Here is a 14,290-nt window from a genome sequence, read left to right on the forward strand (position 1 = left end):
CTCACAGGGGTTCAGTATATAAATCCAGGGACCATTACCTCTCAGGGGTTCATTATATAAATCCAGGGACCATTACCTTACAGGAGTTCATTATATAAATCCAGGGGCCATTACCTCACAGGGGTTCATTATATAAATCCAGGGACCATTACCTCACAGGGGTTCATTATATAAATCCAGGGACCATTACCTCACAGGGGTTCATTATATAAATCCAGGGACCATTACCTCACAGGGGTTCATTATATAAATCCAGGGACCATTACCTCTCAGGGGTTAATTATATAAATCCAGGGACCATTACCTCTCAGGGGTTCATTATATAAATCCAGGGACCATTACCTCACAGGGTTCATTATATAAATCCAGGGACCATTACCTCACGGGGTTCATTATATAAATCCAGGGACCATTACCTCTCAGGGGTTCATTATATAAATCCAGGGACCATTACCTCTCAGGGGTTCATTATATAAATCCAGGGGCCATTACCTCTCAGGGGTTCATTATATAAATCCAGGGACCATTACCTCTCAGGGGTTCATTATATAAATCCAGGGACCATTACCTCACAGGGGCTCATTATATAAATCCAGGGGCCATTACCTCTCAGGGGTTCATTATATAAATCCAGGGACCATTATCTCACAGGGGTTCAGTATTTAAATCCAGGGACCATTACCTCTCAGGGGTTCATTATATAAATCCAGGGACCATTACCTTGCAGGAGTTAATTATATAAATCCAGGGGCCATTACCTCACAGGGGTTCATTCTATAAATCCAGGGACCATTACCTCACAGGGGTTCATTCTATAAATCCAGGGACCATTACCTCACAGGGGTTCATTATATAAATCCAGGGACCATTACCTCACGGGGTTCATTATATAAATCCAGTGGCCATTACCTCTCAGGGGTTCATTATATAAATCCAGGGACCATTACCTCTCAGGGGTTCATTATATAAATCCAGGGACCATTACCTCACAGGGGTTCATTATATAAATCCAGGGGCCATTACCTCACAGGGGCTCATTATATAAATCCAGGGGCCATTACCTCTCAGGGGTTCATTATATAAATCCAGGGACCATTACCTCACAGGGGTTCAGTATATAAATCCAGGGACCATTACCCCTCAGGGGTTCATTATATAAATCCGGGGACCATTACCTTACAGGAGTTCATTATATAAATTCAGGGGCCATTACCTCACAGGGGTTCATTATATAAATCCAGGGACCATTACCTCACAGGGGTTCATTATATAAATCCAGGGACCATTACCTCACAGGGGTTCATTATATAAATCCAGGGACCATTACCTCACAGGGGTTCATTATATAAATCCAGGGACCATTACCTCTCAGGGGTTAATTATATAAATCCAGGGACCATTACCTCTCAGGGGTTCATTATATAAATCCAGGGACCATTACCTCACAGGGGTTCATTATATAAATCCAGGGACCATTACCTCACGGGGTTCATTATATAAATCCAGGGACCATTACCTCTCAGGGGTTCATTATATAAATCCAGGGACCATTACCTCTCAGGGGTTCATTATATAAATCCAGTGGCCATTACCTCTCAGGGGTTCATTATATAAATCCAGGGACCATTACCTCTCAGGGGTTCATTATATAAATCCAGGGACCATTACCTCACAGGGGTTCATTATATAAATCCAGGGGCCATTACCTCACAGGGGCTCATTATATAAATCCAGGGGCCATTACCTCTCAGGGGTTCATTATATAAATCCAGGGACCATTATCTCACAGGGGTTCAGTATATAAATCCAGGGACCATTACCTCTCAGGGGTTCATTATATAAATCCAGGGACCATTACCTTACAGGAGTTCATTATATAAATCCAGGGGCCATTACCTCACAGGGGTTCATTATATAAATCCAGGGACCATTACCTCACAGGGGTTCATTCTATAAATCCAGGGACCATTACCTCTCAGGGGTTCATTATATAAATTCAGGGGCCATTATCTCACAGGGGTTCATTATATAAATCCAGGGGCCATTACCTCACAGGGGTTCATTATATAAATCCAGAGACCATTACCTCACAGGGGTTTGTTATATAAAACCAGAGACTATTACCTCTCAGGGGCTCATTATATAAATCCAGGGACCATTACCTCACAGGGGTTTGTTATATAAAACCAGAGACTATTGCCTCTCAGGGGCTCATTATATAAATCCAGGGACCATTACCTCACAGGGGTTCATTATATAAATCCAGGGGCCATTACCTCACAGGGGTTCATTATATAAATTGAGGGGCCATTACCTCACAGGGGTTCATTATATAAATCCAGGGGCCATTACCTCACAGGGGTTTGTTATATAAAACCAGAGACTATTACCTCTCAGGGGCTCATTATATAAATCCAGGGACCATTACCTCACAGGGGTTCATTATATAAATCCAGGGGCCATTACCTCACAGGGGTTCATTATATAAATTCAGGGATCATTACCTCACAGGGGTTCATTATATAAATTCAGGGGCCATTATCTCACAGGGGTTCATTATATAAATCCAGGGACCATTACCTCACAGGGGATTATTATATAAATCCAGGGGCCATTACCTCTCAGGGGTTCATTATATAAATCCAGGGACCATTACCTCACAGGGGTTCATTATATAAATCCAGGGGCCCTTACCTCACAGGGGTTCATTATATAAATTCAGGGACCATTACCTCACAGGGGTTCATTATATAAATCCAGGGACCATTACCTCTCAGGGGTTCATTTTATAAATCCAGGGACCATTACCTCACAGGGGTTCATTATATAAATCCAGGGGCCATTACCTCTCAGGGGTTCAGTATATAAATCCAGGAACCCTTACCTCTAAGGGGTTCATTATATAAATCCAGGGACCATTACCTCTCAGGGGTTCATTATATAAATCCAGGGGCCATTACCTCACAGGGGTTCATTATATAAATTCAGGGACCATTACCTCACAGGGGTTCATTATATAAATCCAGGGACCATTACCTCTCAGGGGTTCATTTTATAAATCCAGGGACCAATACCTCACAGGGGTTCATTATATAAATCCAGGGGCCATTACCTCTCAGGGGTTCAGTATATAAATCCAGGAACCCTTACCTCTAAGGGGTTCATTATATAAATCCAGGGACCATTACCTCTCAGGGGTTCATTATATAAATCCAGGGGCCATTACCTCACAGGGGTTCATTATATAAATCCAGGGACCATTACCTCACAGGGGTTCATTATATAAATGCAGGGGCCATTATCTCACAGGGGTTCATTATATAAATCCAGGGACCATTACCTCACAGGGGTTCATTCTACAAATCCAGGGACCATTACCTCACAGGGGTTCATTATATAAATTCAGGGGCCATTATCTCACAGGGGTTCATTATATAAATCCAGGGACCATTACCTCACAGGGGTTTGTTATATAAATTCAGGGGCCATTACCTCACAGGGGTTCATTATATAAATCCAGGGGCCATTACCTCACAGGGGTTCATTATATAAATCCAGGGACCATTACCTCACAGGGGTTTGTTATATAAATTCAGGGGCCATTATCTCACAGGGGTTCATTATATAAATCCAGGGGCCATTACCTCACAGGGGTTCATTATATAAATCCAGGGGCCATTACCTCACAGGGGTTTGTTATATAAAACCAGAGACTATTACCTCTCAGGGGCTCATTATATAAATCCAGGGACCATTACCTCACAGTGGTTCATTATATAAATCTAGGGGCCATTACCTCACAGGGGTTCATTATATAAATTCAGGGATCATTACCTCACAGGGGTTCATTATATAAATTCAGGGGCCATTATCTCACAGGGGTTCATTATATAAATCCAGGGGCCATTACCTCACAGGGGTTTGTTATATAAAACCAGAGACTATTACCTCTCAGGGGCTCTATATATAAATCCAGGGACCATTACCTCACAGGGGTTCATTATATAAATCCAGGGGCCATTACCTCTCAGGGGTTCATTATATAAATCCAGGGACCATTACCTCACAGGGGTTCATTATATAAATCCAGGGACCATTACCTCACAGGGGTTCATTATATAAATCCAGGGGCCATTACCTCTCAGGGGTTCAGTATATAAATCCAGGAACCCTTACCTCTCAGGGGCTCATTATATAAATCCAGGGATCATTACCTCACAGGGGTTCATTATATAAATCCGGGGATCATTACTTCACAGGGGTTCATTATATAAATCCAGGGGCCATTACCTCACAGGGGTTCATTATATAAATCCAGGGACCATTACCTCACAGGGGTTCATTCTACAAATCCAGGGACCATTACCTCACAGGGGTTCATTATATAAATTCAGGGGCCATTATCTCACAGGGGTTCATTATATAAATCCAGGGACCATTACCTCACAGGGGTTTGTTATATAAATTCAGGGGCCATTACCTCACAGGGGTTCATTATATAAATCCAGGGGCCATTACCTCACAGGGGTTCATTATATAAATCCAGGGACCATTACCTCACAGGGGTTCATTATATAAATCCAGGGACCATTACCTCTCAGGGGTTCATTATATAAATCCAGGGACCATTACCTCACAGGGGTTCATTATATAAATCCAGGGGCCATTACCTCACAGGGGTTTGTTATATAAAACCAGAGACTATTACCTCTCAGGGGCTCATTATATAAATCCAGGGACCATTACCTCACAGGGGTTCATTATATAAATCCAGGGGCCATTACCTCACAGGGGTTCATTATATAAATTCAGCGATCATTACCTCACAGGGGTTCATTATATAAATTCAGGGGCCATTATCTCACAGGGGTTCATTATATAAATCCAGGGACCATTACCTCACAGGGGTTCATTATATAAATCCAGGGGCCATTACCTCACAGGGGTTCATTATATAAATTCAGGGATCATTACCTCACAGGGGTTCATTATATAAATTCAGGGGCCATTATCTCACAGGGGTTCATTATATAAATCCAGGGACCATTACCGCACAGGGGTTCATTATATAAATCCAGGGACCATTACCTCACAGGGGTTTGTTATATAAAACCAGAGACTATTACCTCACAGGGGTTCATTATAATAATCCAGGGACCATTACCTCACAGGGGTTCATTATATAAATCCAGGGACCATTACCTCACAGGGGTTCATTATATAAATCCAGGGGCCATTACCTCTCAGGGGTTCAGTATATAAATCCAGGAACCCTTACCTCTCAGGGGTTCATTATATAAATCCAGGGACCATTACCTCTCAGGGGTTCATTATATAAATCCAGGGATCATTACCTCACAGGGGTTCATTATATAAATCCGGGGATCATTACTTCACAGGGGTTCATTATATAAATCCAGGGGCCATTACCTCACAGGGGTTCATTATATAAATCCAGGGACCATTACCTCACAGGGGTTCATTCTACAAATCCAGGGACCATTACCTCACAGGGGTTCATTATATAAATTCAGGGGCCATTATCTCACAGGGGTTCATTATATAAATCCAGGGACCATTACCTCACAGGGGTTTGTTATATAAATTCAGGGGCCATTACCTCACAGGGGTTCATTATATAAATCCAGGGGCCATTACCTCACAGGGGTTCATTATATAAATCCAGGGACCATTACCTCACAGGGGTTTGTTATATAAATTCAGGGGCCATTATCTCACAGGGGTTCATTATATAAATCCAGGGGCCATTACCTCACAGGGGTTCATTATATAAATCCAGGGGCCATTACCTCACAGGGGTTTGTTATATAAAACCAGAGACTATTACCTCTCAGGGGCTCATTATATAAATCCAGGGACCATTACCTCACAGTGGTTCATTATATAAATCTAGGGGCCATTACCTCACAGGGGTTCATTATATAAATTCAGGGATCATTACCTCACAGGGGTTCATTATATAAATTCAGGGGCCATTATCTCACAGGGGTTCATTATATAAATCCAGGGGCCATTACCTCACAGGGGTTTGTTATATAAAACCAGAGACTATTACCTCTCAGGGGCTCTATATATAAATCCAGGGACCATTACCTCACAGGGGTTCATTATATAAATCCAGGGGCCATTACCTCTCAGGGGTTCATTATATAAATCCAGGGACCATTACCTCACAGGGGTTCATTATATAAATCCAGGGACCATTACCTCACAGGGGTTCATTATATAAATCCAGGGGCCATTACCTCTCAGGGGTTCAGTATATAAATCCAGGAACCCTTACCTCTCAGGGGCTCATTATATAAATCCAGGGATCATTACCTCACAGGGGTTCATTATATAAATCCGGGGATCATTACTTCACAGGGGTTCATTATATAAATCCAGGGGCCATTACCTCACAGGGGTTCATTATATAAATCCAGGGACCATTACCTCACAGGGGTTCATTCTACAAATCCAGGGACCATTACCTCACAGGGGTTCATTATATAAATTCAGGGGCCATTATCTCACAGGGGTTCATTATATAAATCCAGGGACCATTACCTCACAGGGGTTTGTTATATAAATTCAGGGGCCATTACCTCACAGGGGTTCATTATATAAATCCAGGGGCCATTACCTCACAGGGGTTCATTATATAAATCCAGGGACCATTACCTCACAGGGGTTCATTATATAAATCCAGGGACCATTACCTCTCAGGGGTTCATTATATAAATCCAGGGACCATTACCTCACAGGGGTTCATTATATAAATCCAGGGGCCATTACCTCACAGGGGTTTGTTATATAAAACCAGAGACTATTACCTCTCAGGGGCTCATTATATAAATCCAGGGACCATTACCTCACAGGGGTTCATTATATAAATCCAGGGGCCATTACCTCACAGGGGTTCATTATATAAATTCAGCGATCATTACCTCACAGGGGTTCATTATATAAATTCAGGGGCCATTATCTCACAGGGGTTCATTATATAAATCCAGGGGCCATTACCTCACAGGGGTTCATTATATAAATCCAGGGACCATTACCTCACAGGGGTTCATTATATAAATCCAGGGGCCATTACCTCACAGGGGTTCATTATATAAATTCAGGGATCATTACCTCACAGGGGTTCATTATATAAATTCAGGGGCCATTATCTCACAGGGGTTCATTATATAAATCCAGGGACCATTACCGCACAGGGGTTCATTATATAAATCCAGGGACCATTACCTCACAGGGGTTTGTTATATAAAACCAGAGACTATTACCTCACAGGGGTTCATTATAATAATCCAGGGACCATTACCTCACAGGGGTTCATTATATAAATCCAGGGACCATTACCTCACAGGGGTTCATTATATAAATCCAGGGGCCATTACCTCTCAGGGGTTCAGTATATAAATCCAGGAACCCTTACCTCTCAGGGGTTCATTATATAAATCCAGGGACCATTACCTCTCAGGGGTTCATTATATAAATCCAGGGATCATTACCTCACAGGGGTTCATTATATAAATCCGGGGATCATTACTTCACAGGGGTTCATTATATAAATCCAGGGGCCATTACCTCACAGGGGTTCATTATATAAATCCAGGGACCATTACCTCACAGGGGTTCATTCTACAAATCCAGGGACCATTACCTCACAGGGGTTCATTATATAAATTCAGGGGCCATTATCTCACAGGGGTTCATTATATAAATCCAGGGACCATTACCTCACAGGGGTTTGTTATATAAATTCAGGGACCATTACCTCACAGGGGTTCATTATATAAATCCAGGGGCCATTACCTCACAGGGGTTTATTATATAAATCCAGGGACCATTACCTCACAGGGGTTCATTATATAAATCCAGGGACCATTACCTCTCAGGGGTTCATTATATAAATCCAGGGACCATTACCTCACAGGGGTTCATTATATAAATCCAGGGGCCATTACCTCACAGGGGTTTGTTATATAAAACCAGAGACTATTACCTCTCAGGGGCTCATTATATAAAACCAGGGACCATTACCTCACAGGGGTTCATTATATAAATCCAGGGGCCATTACCTCACAGGGGTTCATTATATAAATTCAGGGACCATTACCTCACAGGGGTTCATTATATAAATCCAGGGACCATTACCTCACAGGGGTTTGTTATATAAAACCAGAGACTTACCTCTCAAGGGGTTATTATATAAATCCAGGGACTATTACCTCACAGGGGTTCATTATATAAATCCAGGGACCATTACCTCACAGGGGTTTGTTATATAAAACCAGAGACTTACCTCTCAAGGGGTTATTATATAAGAGTGAACACTTCCTCAGGCCTATTCCATCTCGGGCTCATTATACATGAGCAGGGACCATTCCTCTTGGGCTGATTATATTGGGGTAGGAGTAATTGCTTCACAGTAGCATCTTATATATGAGAGGGAACCATTACTTCACAAGGCAATTATTTCACAGTAGCTCCAGACTGGACATTTTATTTACCAGGCATAAATGATGAGTTCTTGCGGGATAATGCCCTGAAATGCCATTATATTACCACTAGGTTACTCTTATAGTATTAGGGCTGAGCCCCACTAGGATGTTTTGGCAGCGTTTTAGGATCGCTGGTGATTCCTAAAAACTTCTTTCCTAATGAAAGTGAGTGATGGAGAACCCACTAGTGCGATTGCGATTAGGGTTAATTGCAGCGAACTGTGTATAGCAACGCTGCAAACTCGCTTTAAAAAGCAATTTTGCAGCGATTTATACTTTACCGAGTATTCAGAAACCTGGTAAGTATCATAAAGTTTATTGAAAAACAAAAATCAGTAATCGGGAGCTCTGTAGGGTTTACTGTCCATCGCTTCCAATCACTGGGAAATGGGAGCACAATCGCCCTAGGAATTGCTGCACACAGCGCTGCTCTGATTTTAAAGCGCTGCAGCTATTCCTAGTGGGTTCTCGGCCTTACAGTATATTGACCAGCAGTTATTTTGTGTGCAAATAGGGCAGTCTCCTTGTCAGGGGCTAAGTATTAACGACAGAAGTGAAAGCAATTTCCAGAAGAAGAACAAAGAATCCTCTTCACTATTTATGGATGAGCAATGGAATTGTTTTATTTCAATAGTGAGTATGAACCAAAATGTCTGCCTAGATACAGCTATTAAAGAGACACTGAAGCGAAAAAAAATATATGATATAGTGAATTGGTTGTATACTATGAATAATTACTAGAAGATTAGCAGCAAAGAAAATATTCTCATACTTTTTATTTTCAGGTATATAGTGTTTTTTCTAACATTGCATCATTCTATAATATGTGCAGATTACACAACACTCAGCATTCAAAATTATTCTTTCAGAGCAGTCTGTAAAGTAATGACCTCTCCTCTGGCAGAGGAAAAGTAATTAGTTCACTTACAGTTGAGATAATAAAAGTCAGATAACAGCCCTCTCCACGACTAACTTAGTCGGAGAGCTTAATGGCTTGTTTGCATAGAGATAACAACTGGAGTTTCTCAACTCTTCCTGTACTGGAAACAATTAGACTGATGTATCTGATCTTAAGCAGCCCATACACTCAGCCGATTTTCTGGCCGACCGATCGATCCCGATCGATCGATCGATCAATCGATTGCAAATCGGTTGGCCAATCGACCGATCGACGGCCGATTTCGATCGATTTCGATGGATTTCCATCGAACTTGCAGGGTGGAAAATTTAGGTCGATCTGATGAGATTGCTTATCAGTTTGCATTGGCCTTAATGGAAATCTGATGGCAAAAAAATGCCATCAGATCGAATTTCAATAGATTTCAAAATGAAATCTATTGGAATTCTTTCCTGGTAAAAAATGTTCTAAAAACGCATCAGATAGATCATCAGATGCATTTCTTATCTATCTGCTGCCAATCTGACGAGTGTATGGGCACCTTTAATGTTTTATTTCTTAGCTGTACTACACATACAAATCATAATATCATAATTTTTTTTTCGCTTCAGTGTCTCTATAACTTCCATAGCTGTAGCATTTACTTGTTTAATAATCAGTTTGAAGTTTGAAGCTATGCACTATTGTGTCGATTTCGTTTAACTACCTTAGAATTCTTCACACCTGCTTAATATATTGTTAATGGTTTGCTGACCTGACTTCATCTCATGATTCACTGAAACTTACCAGCCATGGGAAATGTTTAGCACCCACTTTGCGACAAATTATGTGCATCAATGAATGCTTGTGCATAATATCTCATGTCAATACAGTATTCTCATTCAGTTTTATTGAATTATTTATTACCACATTTCCAGTCTCTCATGCATGCCTTAAAGCAAATCTTAAACTTATATAATAATTGTATGTGTAGTGTGGCTAATGAATAGAATGTTAGTAGCAAATAAAAGAATATCATATTTTTATTTTCAGTTATATAGCTTTTCTATATCATTACATAATACTGTCACAGTTGCAGTTTTAAAACCACACTCTGTCTTTTAAAGAGATCCCGAGGTGGGTTTGAAGAATGTGATCTGCGTACAGAGGCTGGATCTGCCTATACAGCCCAGCCTCTGTTGGTATCCCAAACCCCACTAAGGTCCCCCTGCACTCTGCAATCCCTCATAAATCACAGCCTCCCTGTCGACCCGCCTGCCTCCCTTCCCTCCCCGCTGATTAGAGGGAAGGGAGGAGGGCAGGGACCGGAGCTCTGCAGAAGGGGGGGGGGGGAGAGCCGAGACTGACACTACAGATGTAAACACAGCCAGCACAGAACTGCTGTGATTTATGTCTGATTGCAGAGTGCAGGGGGACCTTAGGGGGGTTTGGGGTAGCAACAGAGGCTGGGCTGTATAGGCAGATCCAGCTTCTGTATGCAAATAACATTCTTCAAACACACCTCGGGTTGGTTCTCTTTAAGGGGCCCATACACTGGTCGATTTCAGCTATCGATCGATTGGAAATCGATTCTTTCAAATCTGCAAATCGATCGATTTGATATATCTCACAGGATGGAAAATCTAGATCAATCTGCTGCTGGCAGCAGATCAATGGCCCATAGAGTTGCATTGGATCTAATGGTGCAATAATGCATTTAGATGGATTTTCAATAGATTTCCAATAGATTTCATTCTGAAATCTATTGGAAATCAGTTCCTAGTGTGTGGCACACATCAGATAGATTCCTGTCAGATTGGACTTGACAGGCATCTGACTGCAAATCTATCTGATGGTTGAATCTGCTGCAAATCTATAAGTGTATGGCCACTCTTAAGCTATGCAACAAATCAGATATAATGAGCCTTTTAAGTTTTTTCTGCAGTAAAACCTTATCTCAAATTGTCTCTCACTGTTTCTTGGCTGTGCTTCAGAAAACAGGAGTGTATTCGACCCAGTGGGTCATAGAGCTCAGAGAAGCTATTTTGCATAGATAACTGAAGTTTTGTTTAACTCTTTCTGTGCTAGAAAACAATATCAGACTCATATCTTTGCTACTAATGTCCTATTTCTTAGCTGTACTACACATATAGTTCATTATTCACTTGGCTTTAAAGTGTACCTAAAGTGACTAGTAATAAACTGTAAATGGACCCATGTGCAGCAGAGCAGGATCATCCGCCATGTAACCTAAGCAGGTGCCTGGGGCCTAGTGGGTGTGAAAGGGCTCACCTTCTCTGCCCTCTTTCCACTGTACTGTGTCGTACTGTCACATCTGTCATATTCCAGTCAAACCTGAATGCATGCCTATGAAATATCCGGCAGGAGATTTGGGTACAGCGTAAAGCCGATATACGGCTTACCCTTCTCCTGCTCCTGCACAAGTACCGGCGGCACTAATTACTATTCCGCCTCCAGGTCGCCTTGGATGGTGGGGAAAGATGTATTTCGTCTTTCAGCTATTGCTGGCTGGCCGAATTACAGTGTTTTAAAAGTAATTTGAGCTCCCATCTTTTGACGGCGTCGAAGTTACTCACTGAGCACTGTTATAGCAGTAATTCCTATTATTCGGCTGACTGTGCCCAAATCTCCTGTACTATTTTAACAGCGTTCGACCTGACTGATCCTGCAGCCGCACCAGAGCTTAGCCTGGATGCAGAGCCATATATTTTCTATCCCCACCCACAGTGATGGAAATCTCCTCACTTTCTGGACACCAAGACTGGTGAGGGGAAGGTGGGAGGGGATTAAGGTGCGGATCACATAGTATCCTTTGCCCAACATTTTGATGGAGCGGGCAGTGGACTCAGAACACACAGGTTGAGGAATGAATTGATTTTCCATGGGTCAGTTCTCACTGACCTTGTCCATCTGAGTCCACTGTGGAAAAATCGGACCTTCCGCATTCTTCCAGACTGCAGATTTTGCTGCTATTGTTTTGATGAATGCAGTGACTCCACTCTAGAGTGGCAGCTAACCCTGAGAACTATGACAGTGCATCACTGTGTAGATCGGGATGGTAGTACAACTCTATAGTTGGGTCTCCATCACGTCTGCATGTTGGACCATTTCCCATTTATTACTTTTGAATTCACCTTTGATGAAGTAGAAACATGAGATTCTAGGAAGAGGGAAGGCTTGGGATTCTCCAGATGCTTCCCACGACTTCCTGGAGACCACCGATGCGGCACGCGGACCCCTGGAATGTATCCGACAAGAGCTTCTCAAATATGTTCGCATTGGCCATGTTACCCGCTATCTGTGGGCACAGCCGTACTGCTCCTGCGCGAGTACAGCCATATCTGCACAGTAAGCCGAAGCTACTGCACAGTTTTTATTATTATTGTTTAGTATTTATATATCGCAGACATCTTCCACAGCCTTGTACAGCGTATACAGTCTTGCCACTTAACTGTCCCTCTCAGTGGCGTAGCTAAGGAGCTGTGGGCCCCGATGCAAGTTTTACATGGGGCCCCTCCAAGCACTGTATACATAACAATTCATGCGGCACACCAAAACCTGCCAATGGCAACTACAGTGTCAGAGGTGCAAGAAGGGGATGGGGACCGTTTGTTAATGATCACCACTATTCAAAGTATCTATAGAAGTGAATATTATGAGCACAGAACCAACAGAGAGCTAATATTGTAATTAAGGGAGGGCCCTTCGGGGCCCCTGTGGCCCAAGGGCCCCAATGCGGTCGCTACCTCTGCACCCCCTATTGCTACGCCCCTGGTCCCTCTGAGGGGCTCTCAATCTAATCCCTACCATAGTCATATGTCTATGTATGTATTGTGTAGTGTATGTATGGTAGACAGCCAATTTAGGGGGAAGCCAATTAAATTATCTGTATGTTTATGGGATGTGGGAGGAAACCAGAGTGCCCAGAGGACACCCACGCAGACCCGGGGAGAACATACAAACCCTGTGCGGATAGTGCCCTGGCTGGGATTCAGCTCTGCAAGGTGAGGGTGCAAACTTCGACACCACTGTGCAGCCCGGGTGCGGCCATTCTTGCCCAGGCACAGTACGGCTATGCTCCTTTACAAAAGGGAGCATGGTTGCAATCTTAAAGAGGTTTCCGGGCAGCGGTGGTAGTCTCCACGAGGACGTGGCAAGCCTCTGGCCTCTTCCTAGGTAAGTATCTAATTTTTCTTATTTTAATGCGCCTTAAGTTCACTTTTTGGTTTTATACATTGCATATATTATATAAAACGCCATGCTTTTCTAGCAGACAGGAGTGTCAGGGTTTGCTGCTGTTCAATTAACTAGTCCAGGTGTTAAAACAAGGTAGAAAGGTTTCAGCTTTGTGCAGCTAATTACTCCTGCAGCAAGGTGGGAAATTATGGATAGTCTTATGGCAACAGTGCCTGATGTAGAGTATCGAGGCTGGATTTACATCTCAAGAGCCTATAGGCACTAAACAGTCCAGCGCTTTAAGCCCCACCCTTCCAGTCAAACCACACCCCCAAGCCAAGTGTATCACAGAGCTAGGAAGCTAGAAAAACGTATTCATATTAATGTAGCTTTTTTGTATTAAAATGCATCACAACTGCATGTTATCTGCACACATATTATGGACAACGATCTTCATCGATAAACTTTATACTGACTCACCTGGCAGACACGTCTTCTGTGGTGTTGCCTCTAGGCATGTGCCTAGTGGGTACCATTGGGTACCATTTTCATAGTGACAAGGATTAGCGATTAGAGCTTAATGTCAGTTTTGTAAGTGCTTGGCCAGCCACAGACAGACATGGGACAATCATTCTTTATTACCTCCTATTACAAAAAGATTTATGCAGCACCAGTCGGTATTTATGGCAATTTTATAATGAAA

General features: G+C 42.5%; 1 protein-coding gene across 1 annotated transcript in view; it reads left to right on the forward strand.

Annotated features, from left to right (window-relative positions):
• Positions 1–9,048: 9,048 nt before the first annotated feature.
• The window catches only part of RGS9 (regulator of G protein signaling 9), a 224,586-nt gene continuing 219,344 nt past the window's right edge, over positions 9,049–14,290 (forward strand). The window contains exon 1 of the mRNA XM_068264027.1: positions 9,049–9,146. The gene's annotated coding sequence lies outside the window, so the exon portion shown is untranslated. The remainder of the gene's footprint in view (positions 9,147–14,290) is intronic.

This window comes from Hyperolius riggenbachi, chromosome 12 (assembly GCF_040937935.1).
Source record: "Hyperolius riggenbachi isolate aHypRig1 chromosome 12, aHypRig1.pri, whole genome shotgun sequence".
NCBI lineage: Eukaryota > Metazoa > Chordata > Amphibia > Anura > Hyperoliidae > Hyperolius > Hyperolius riggenbachi.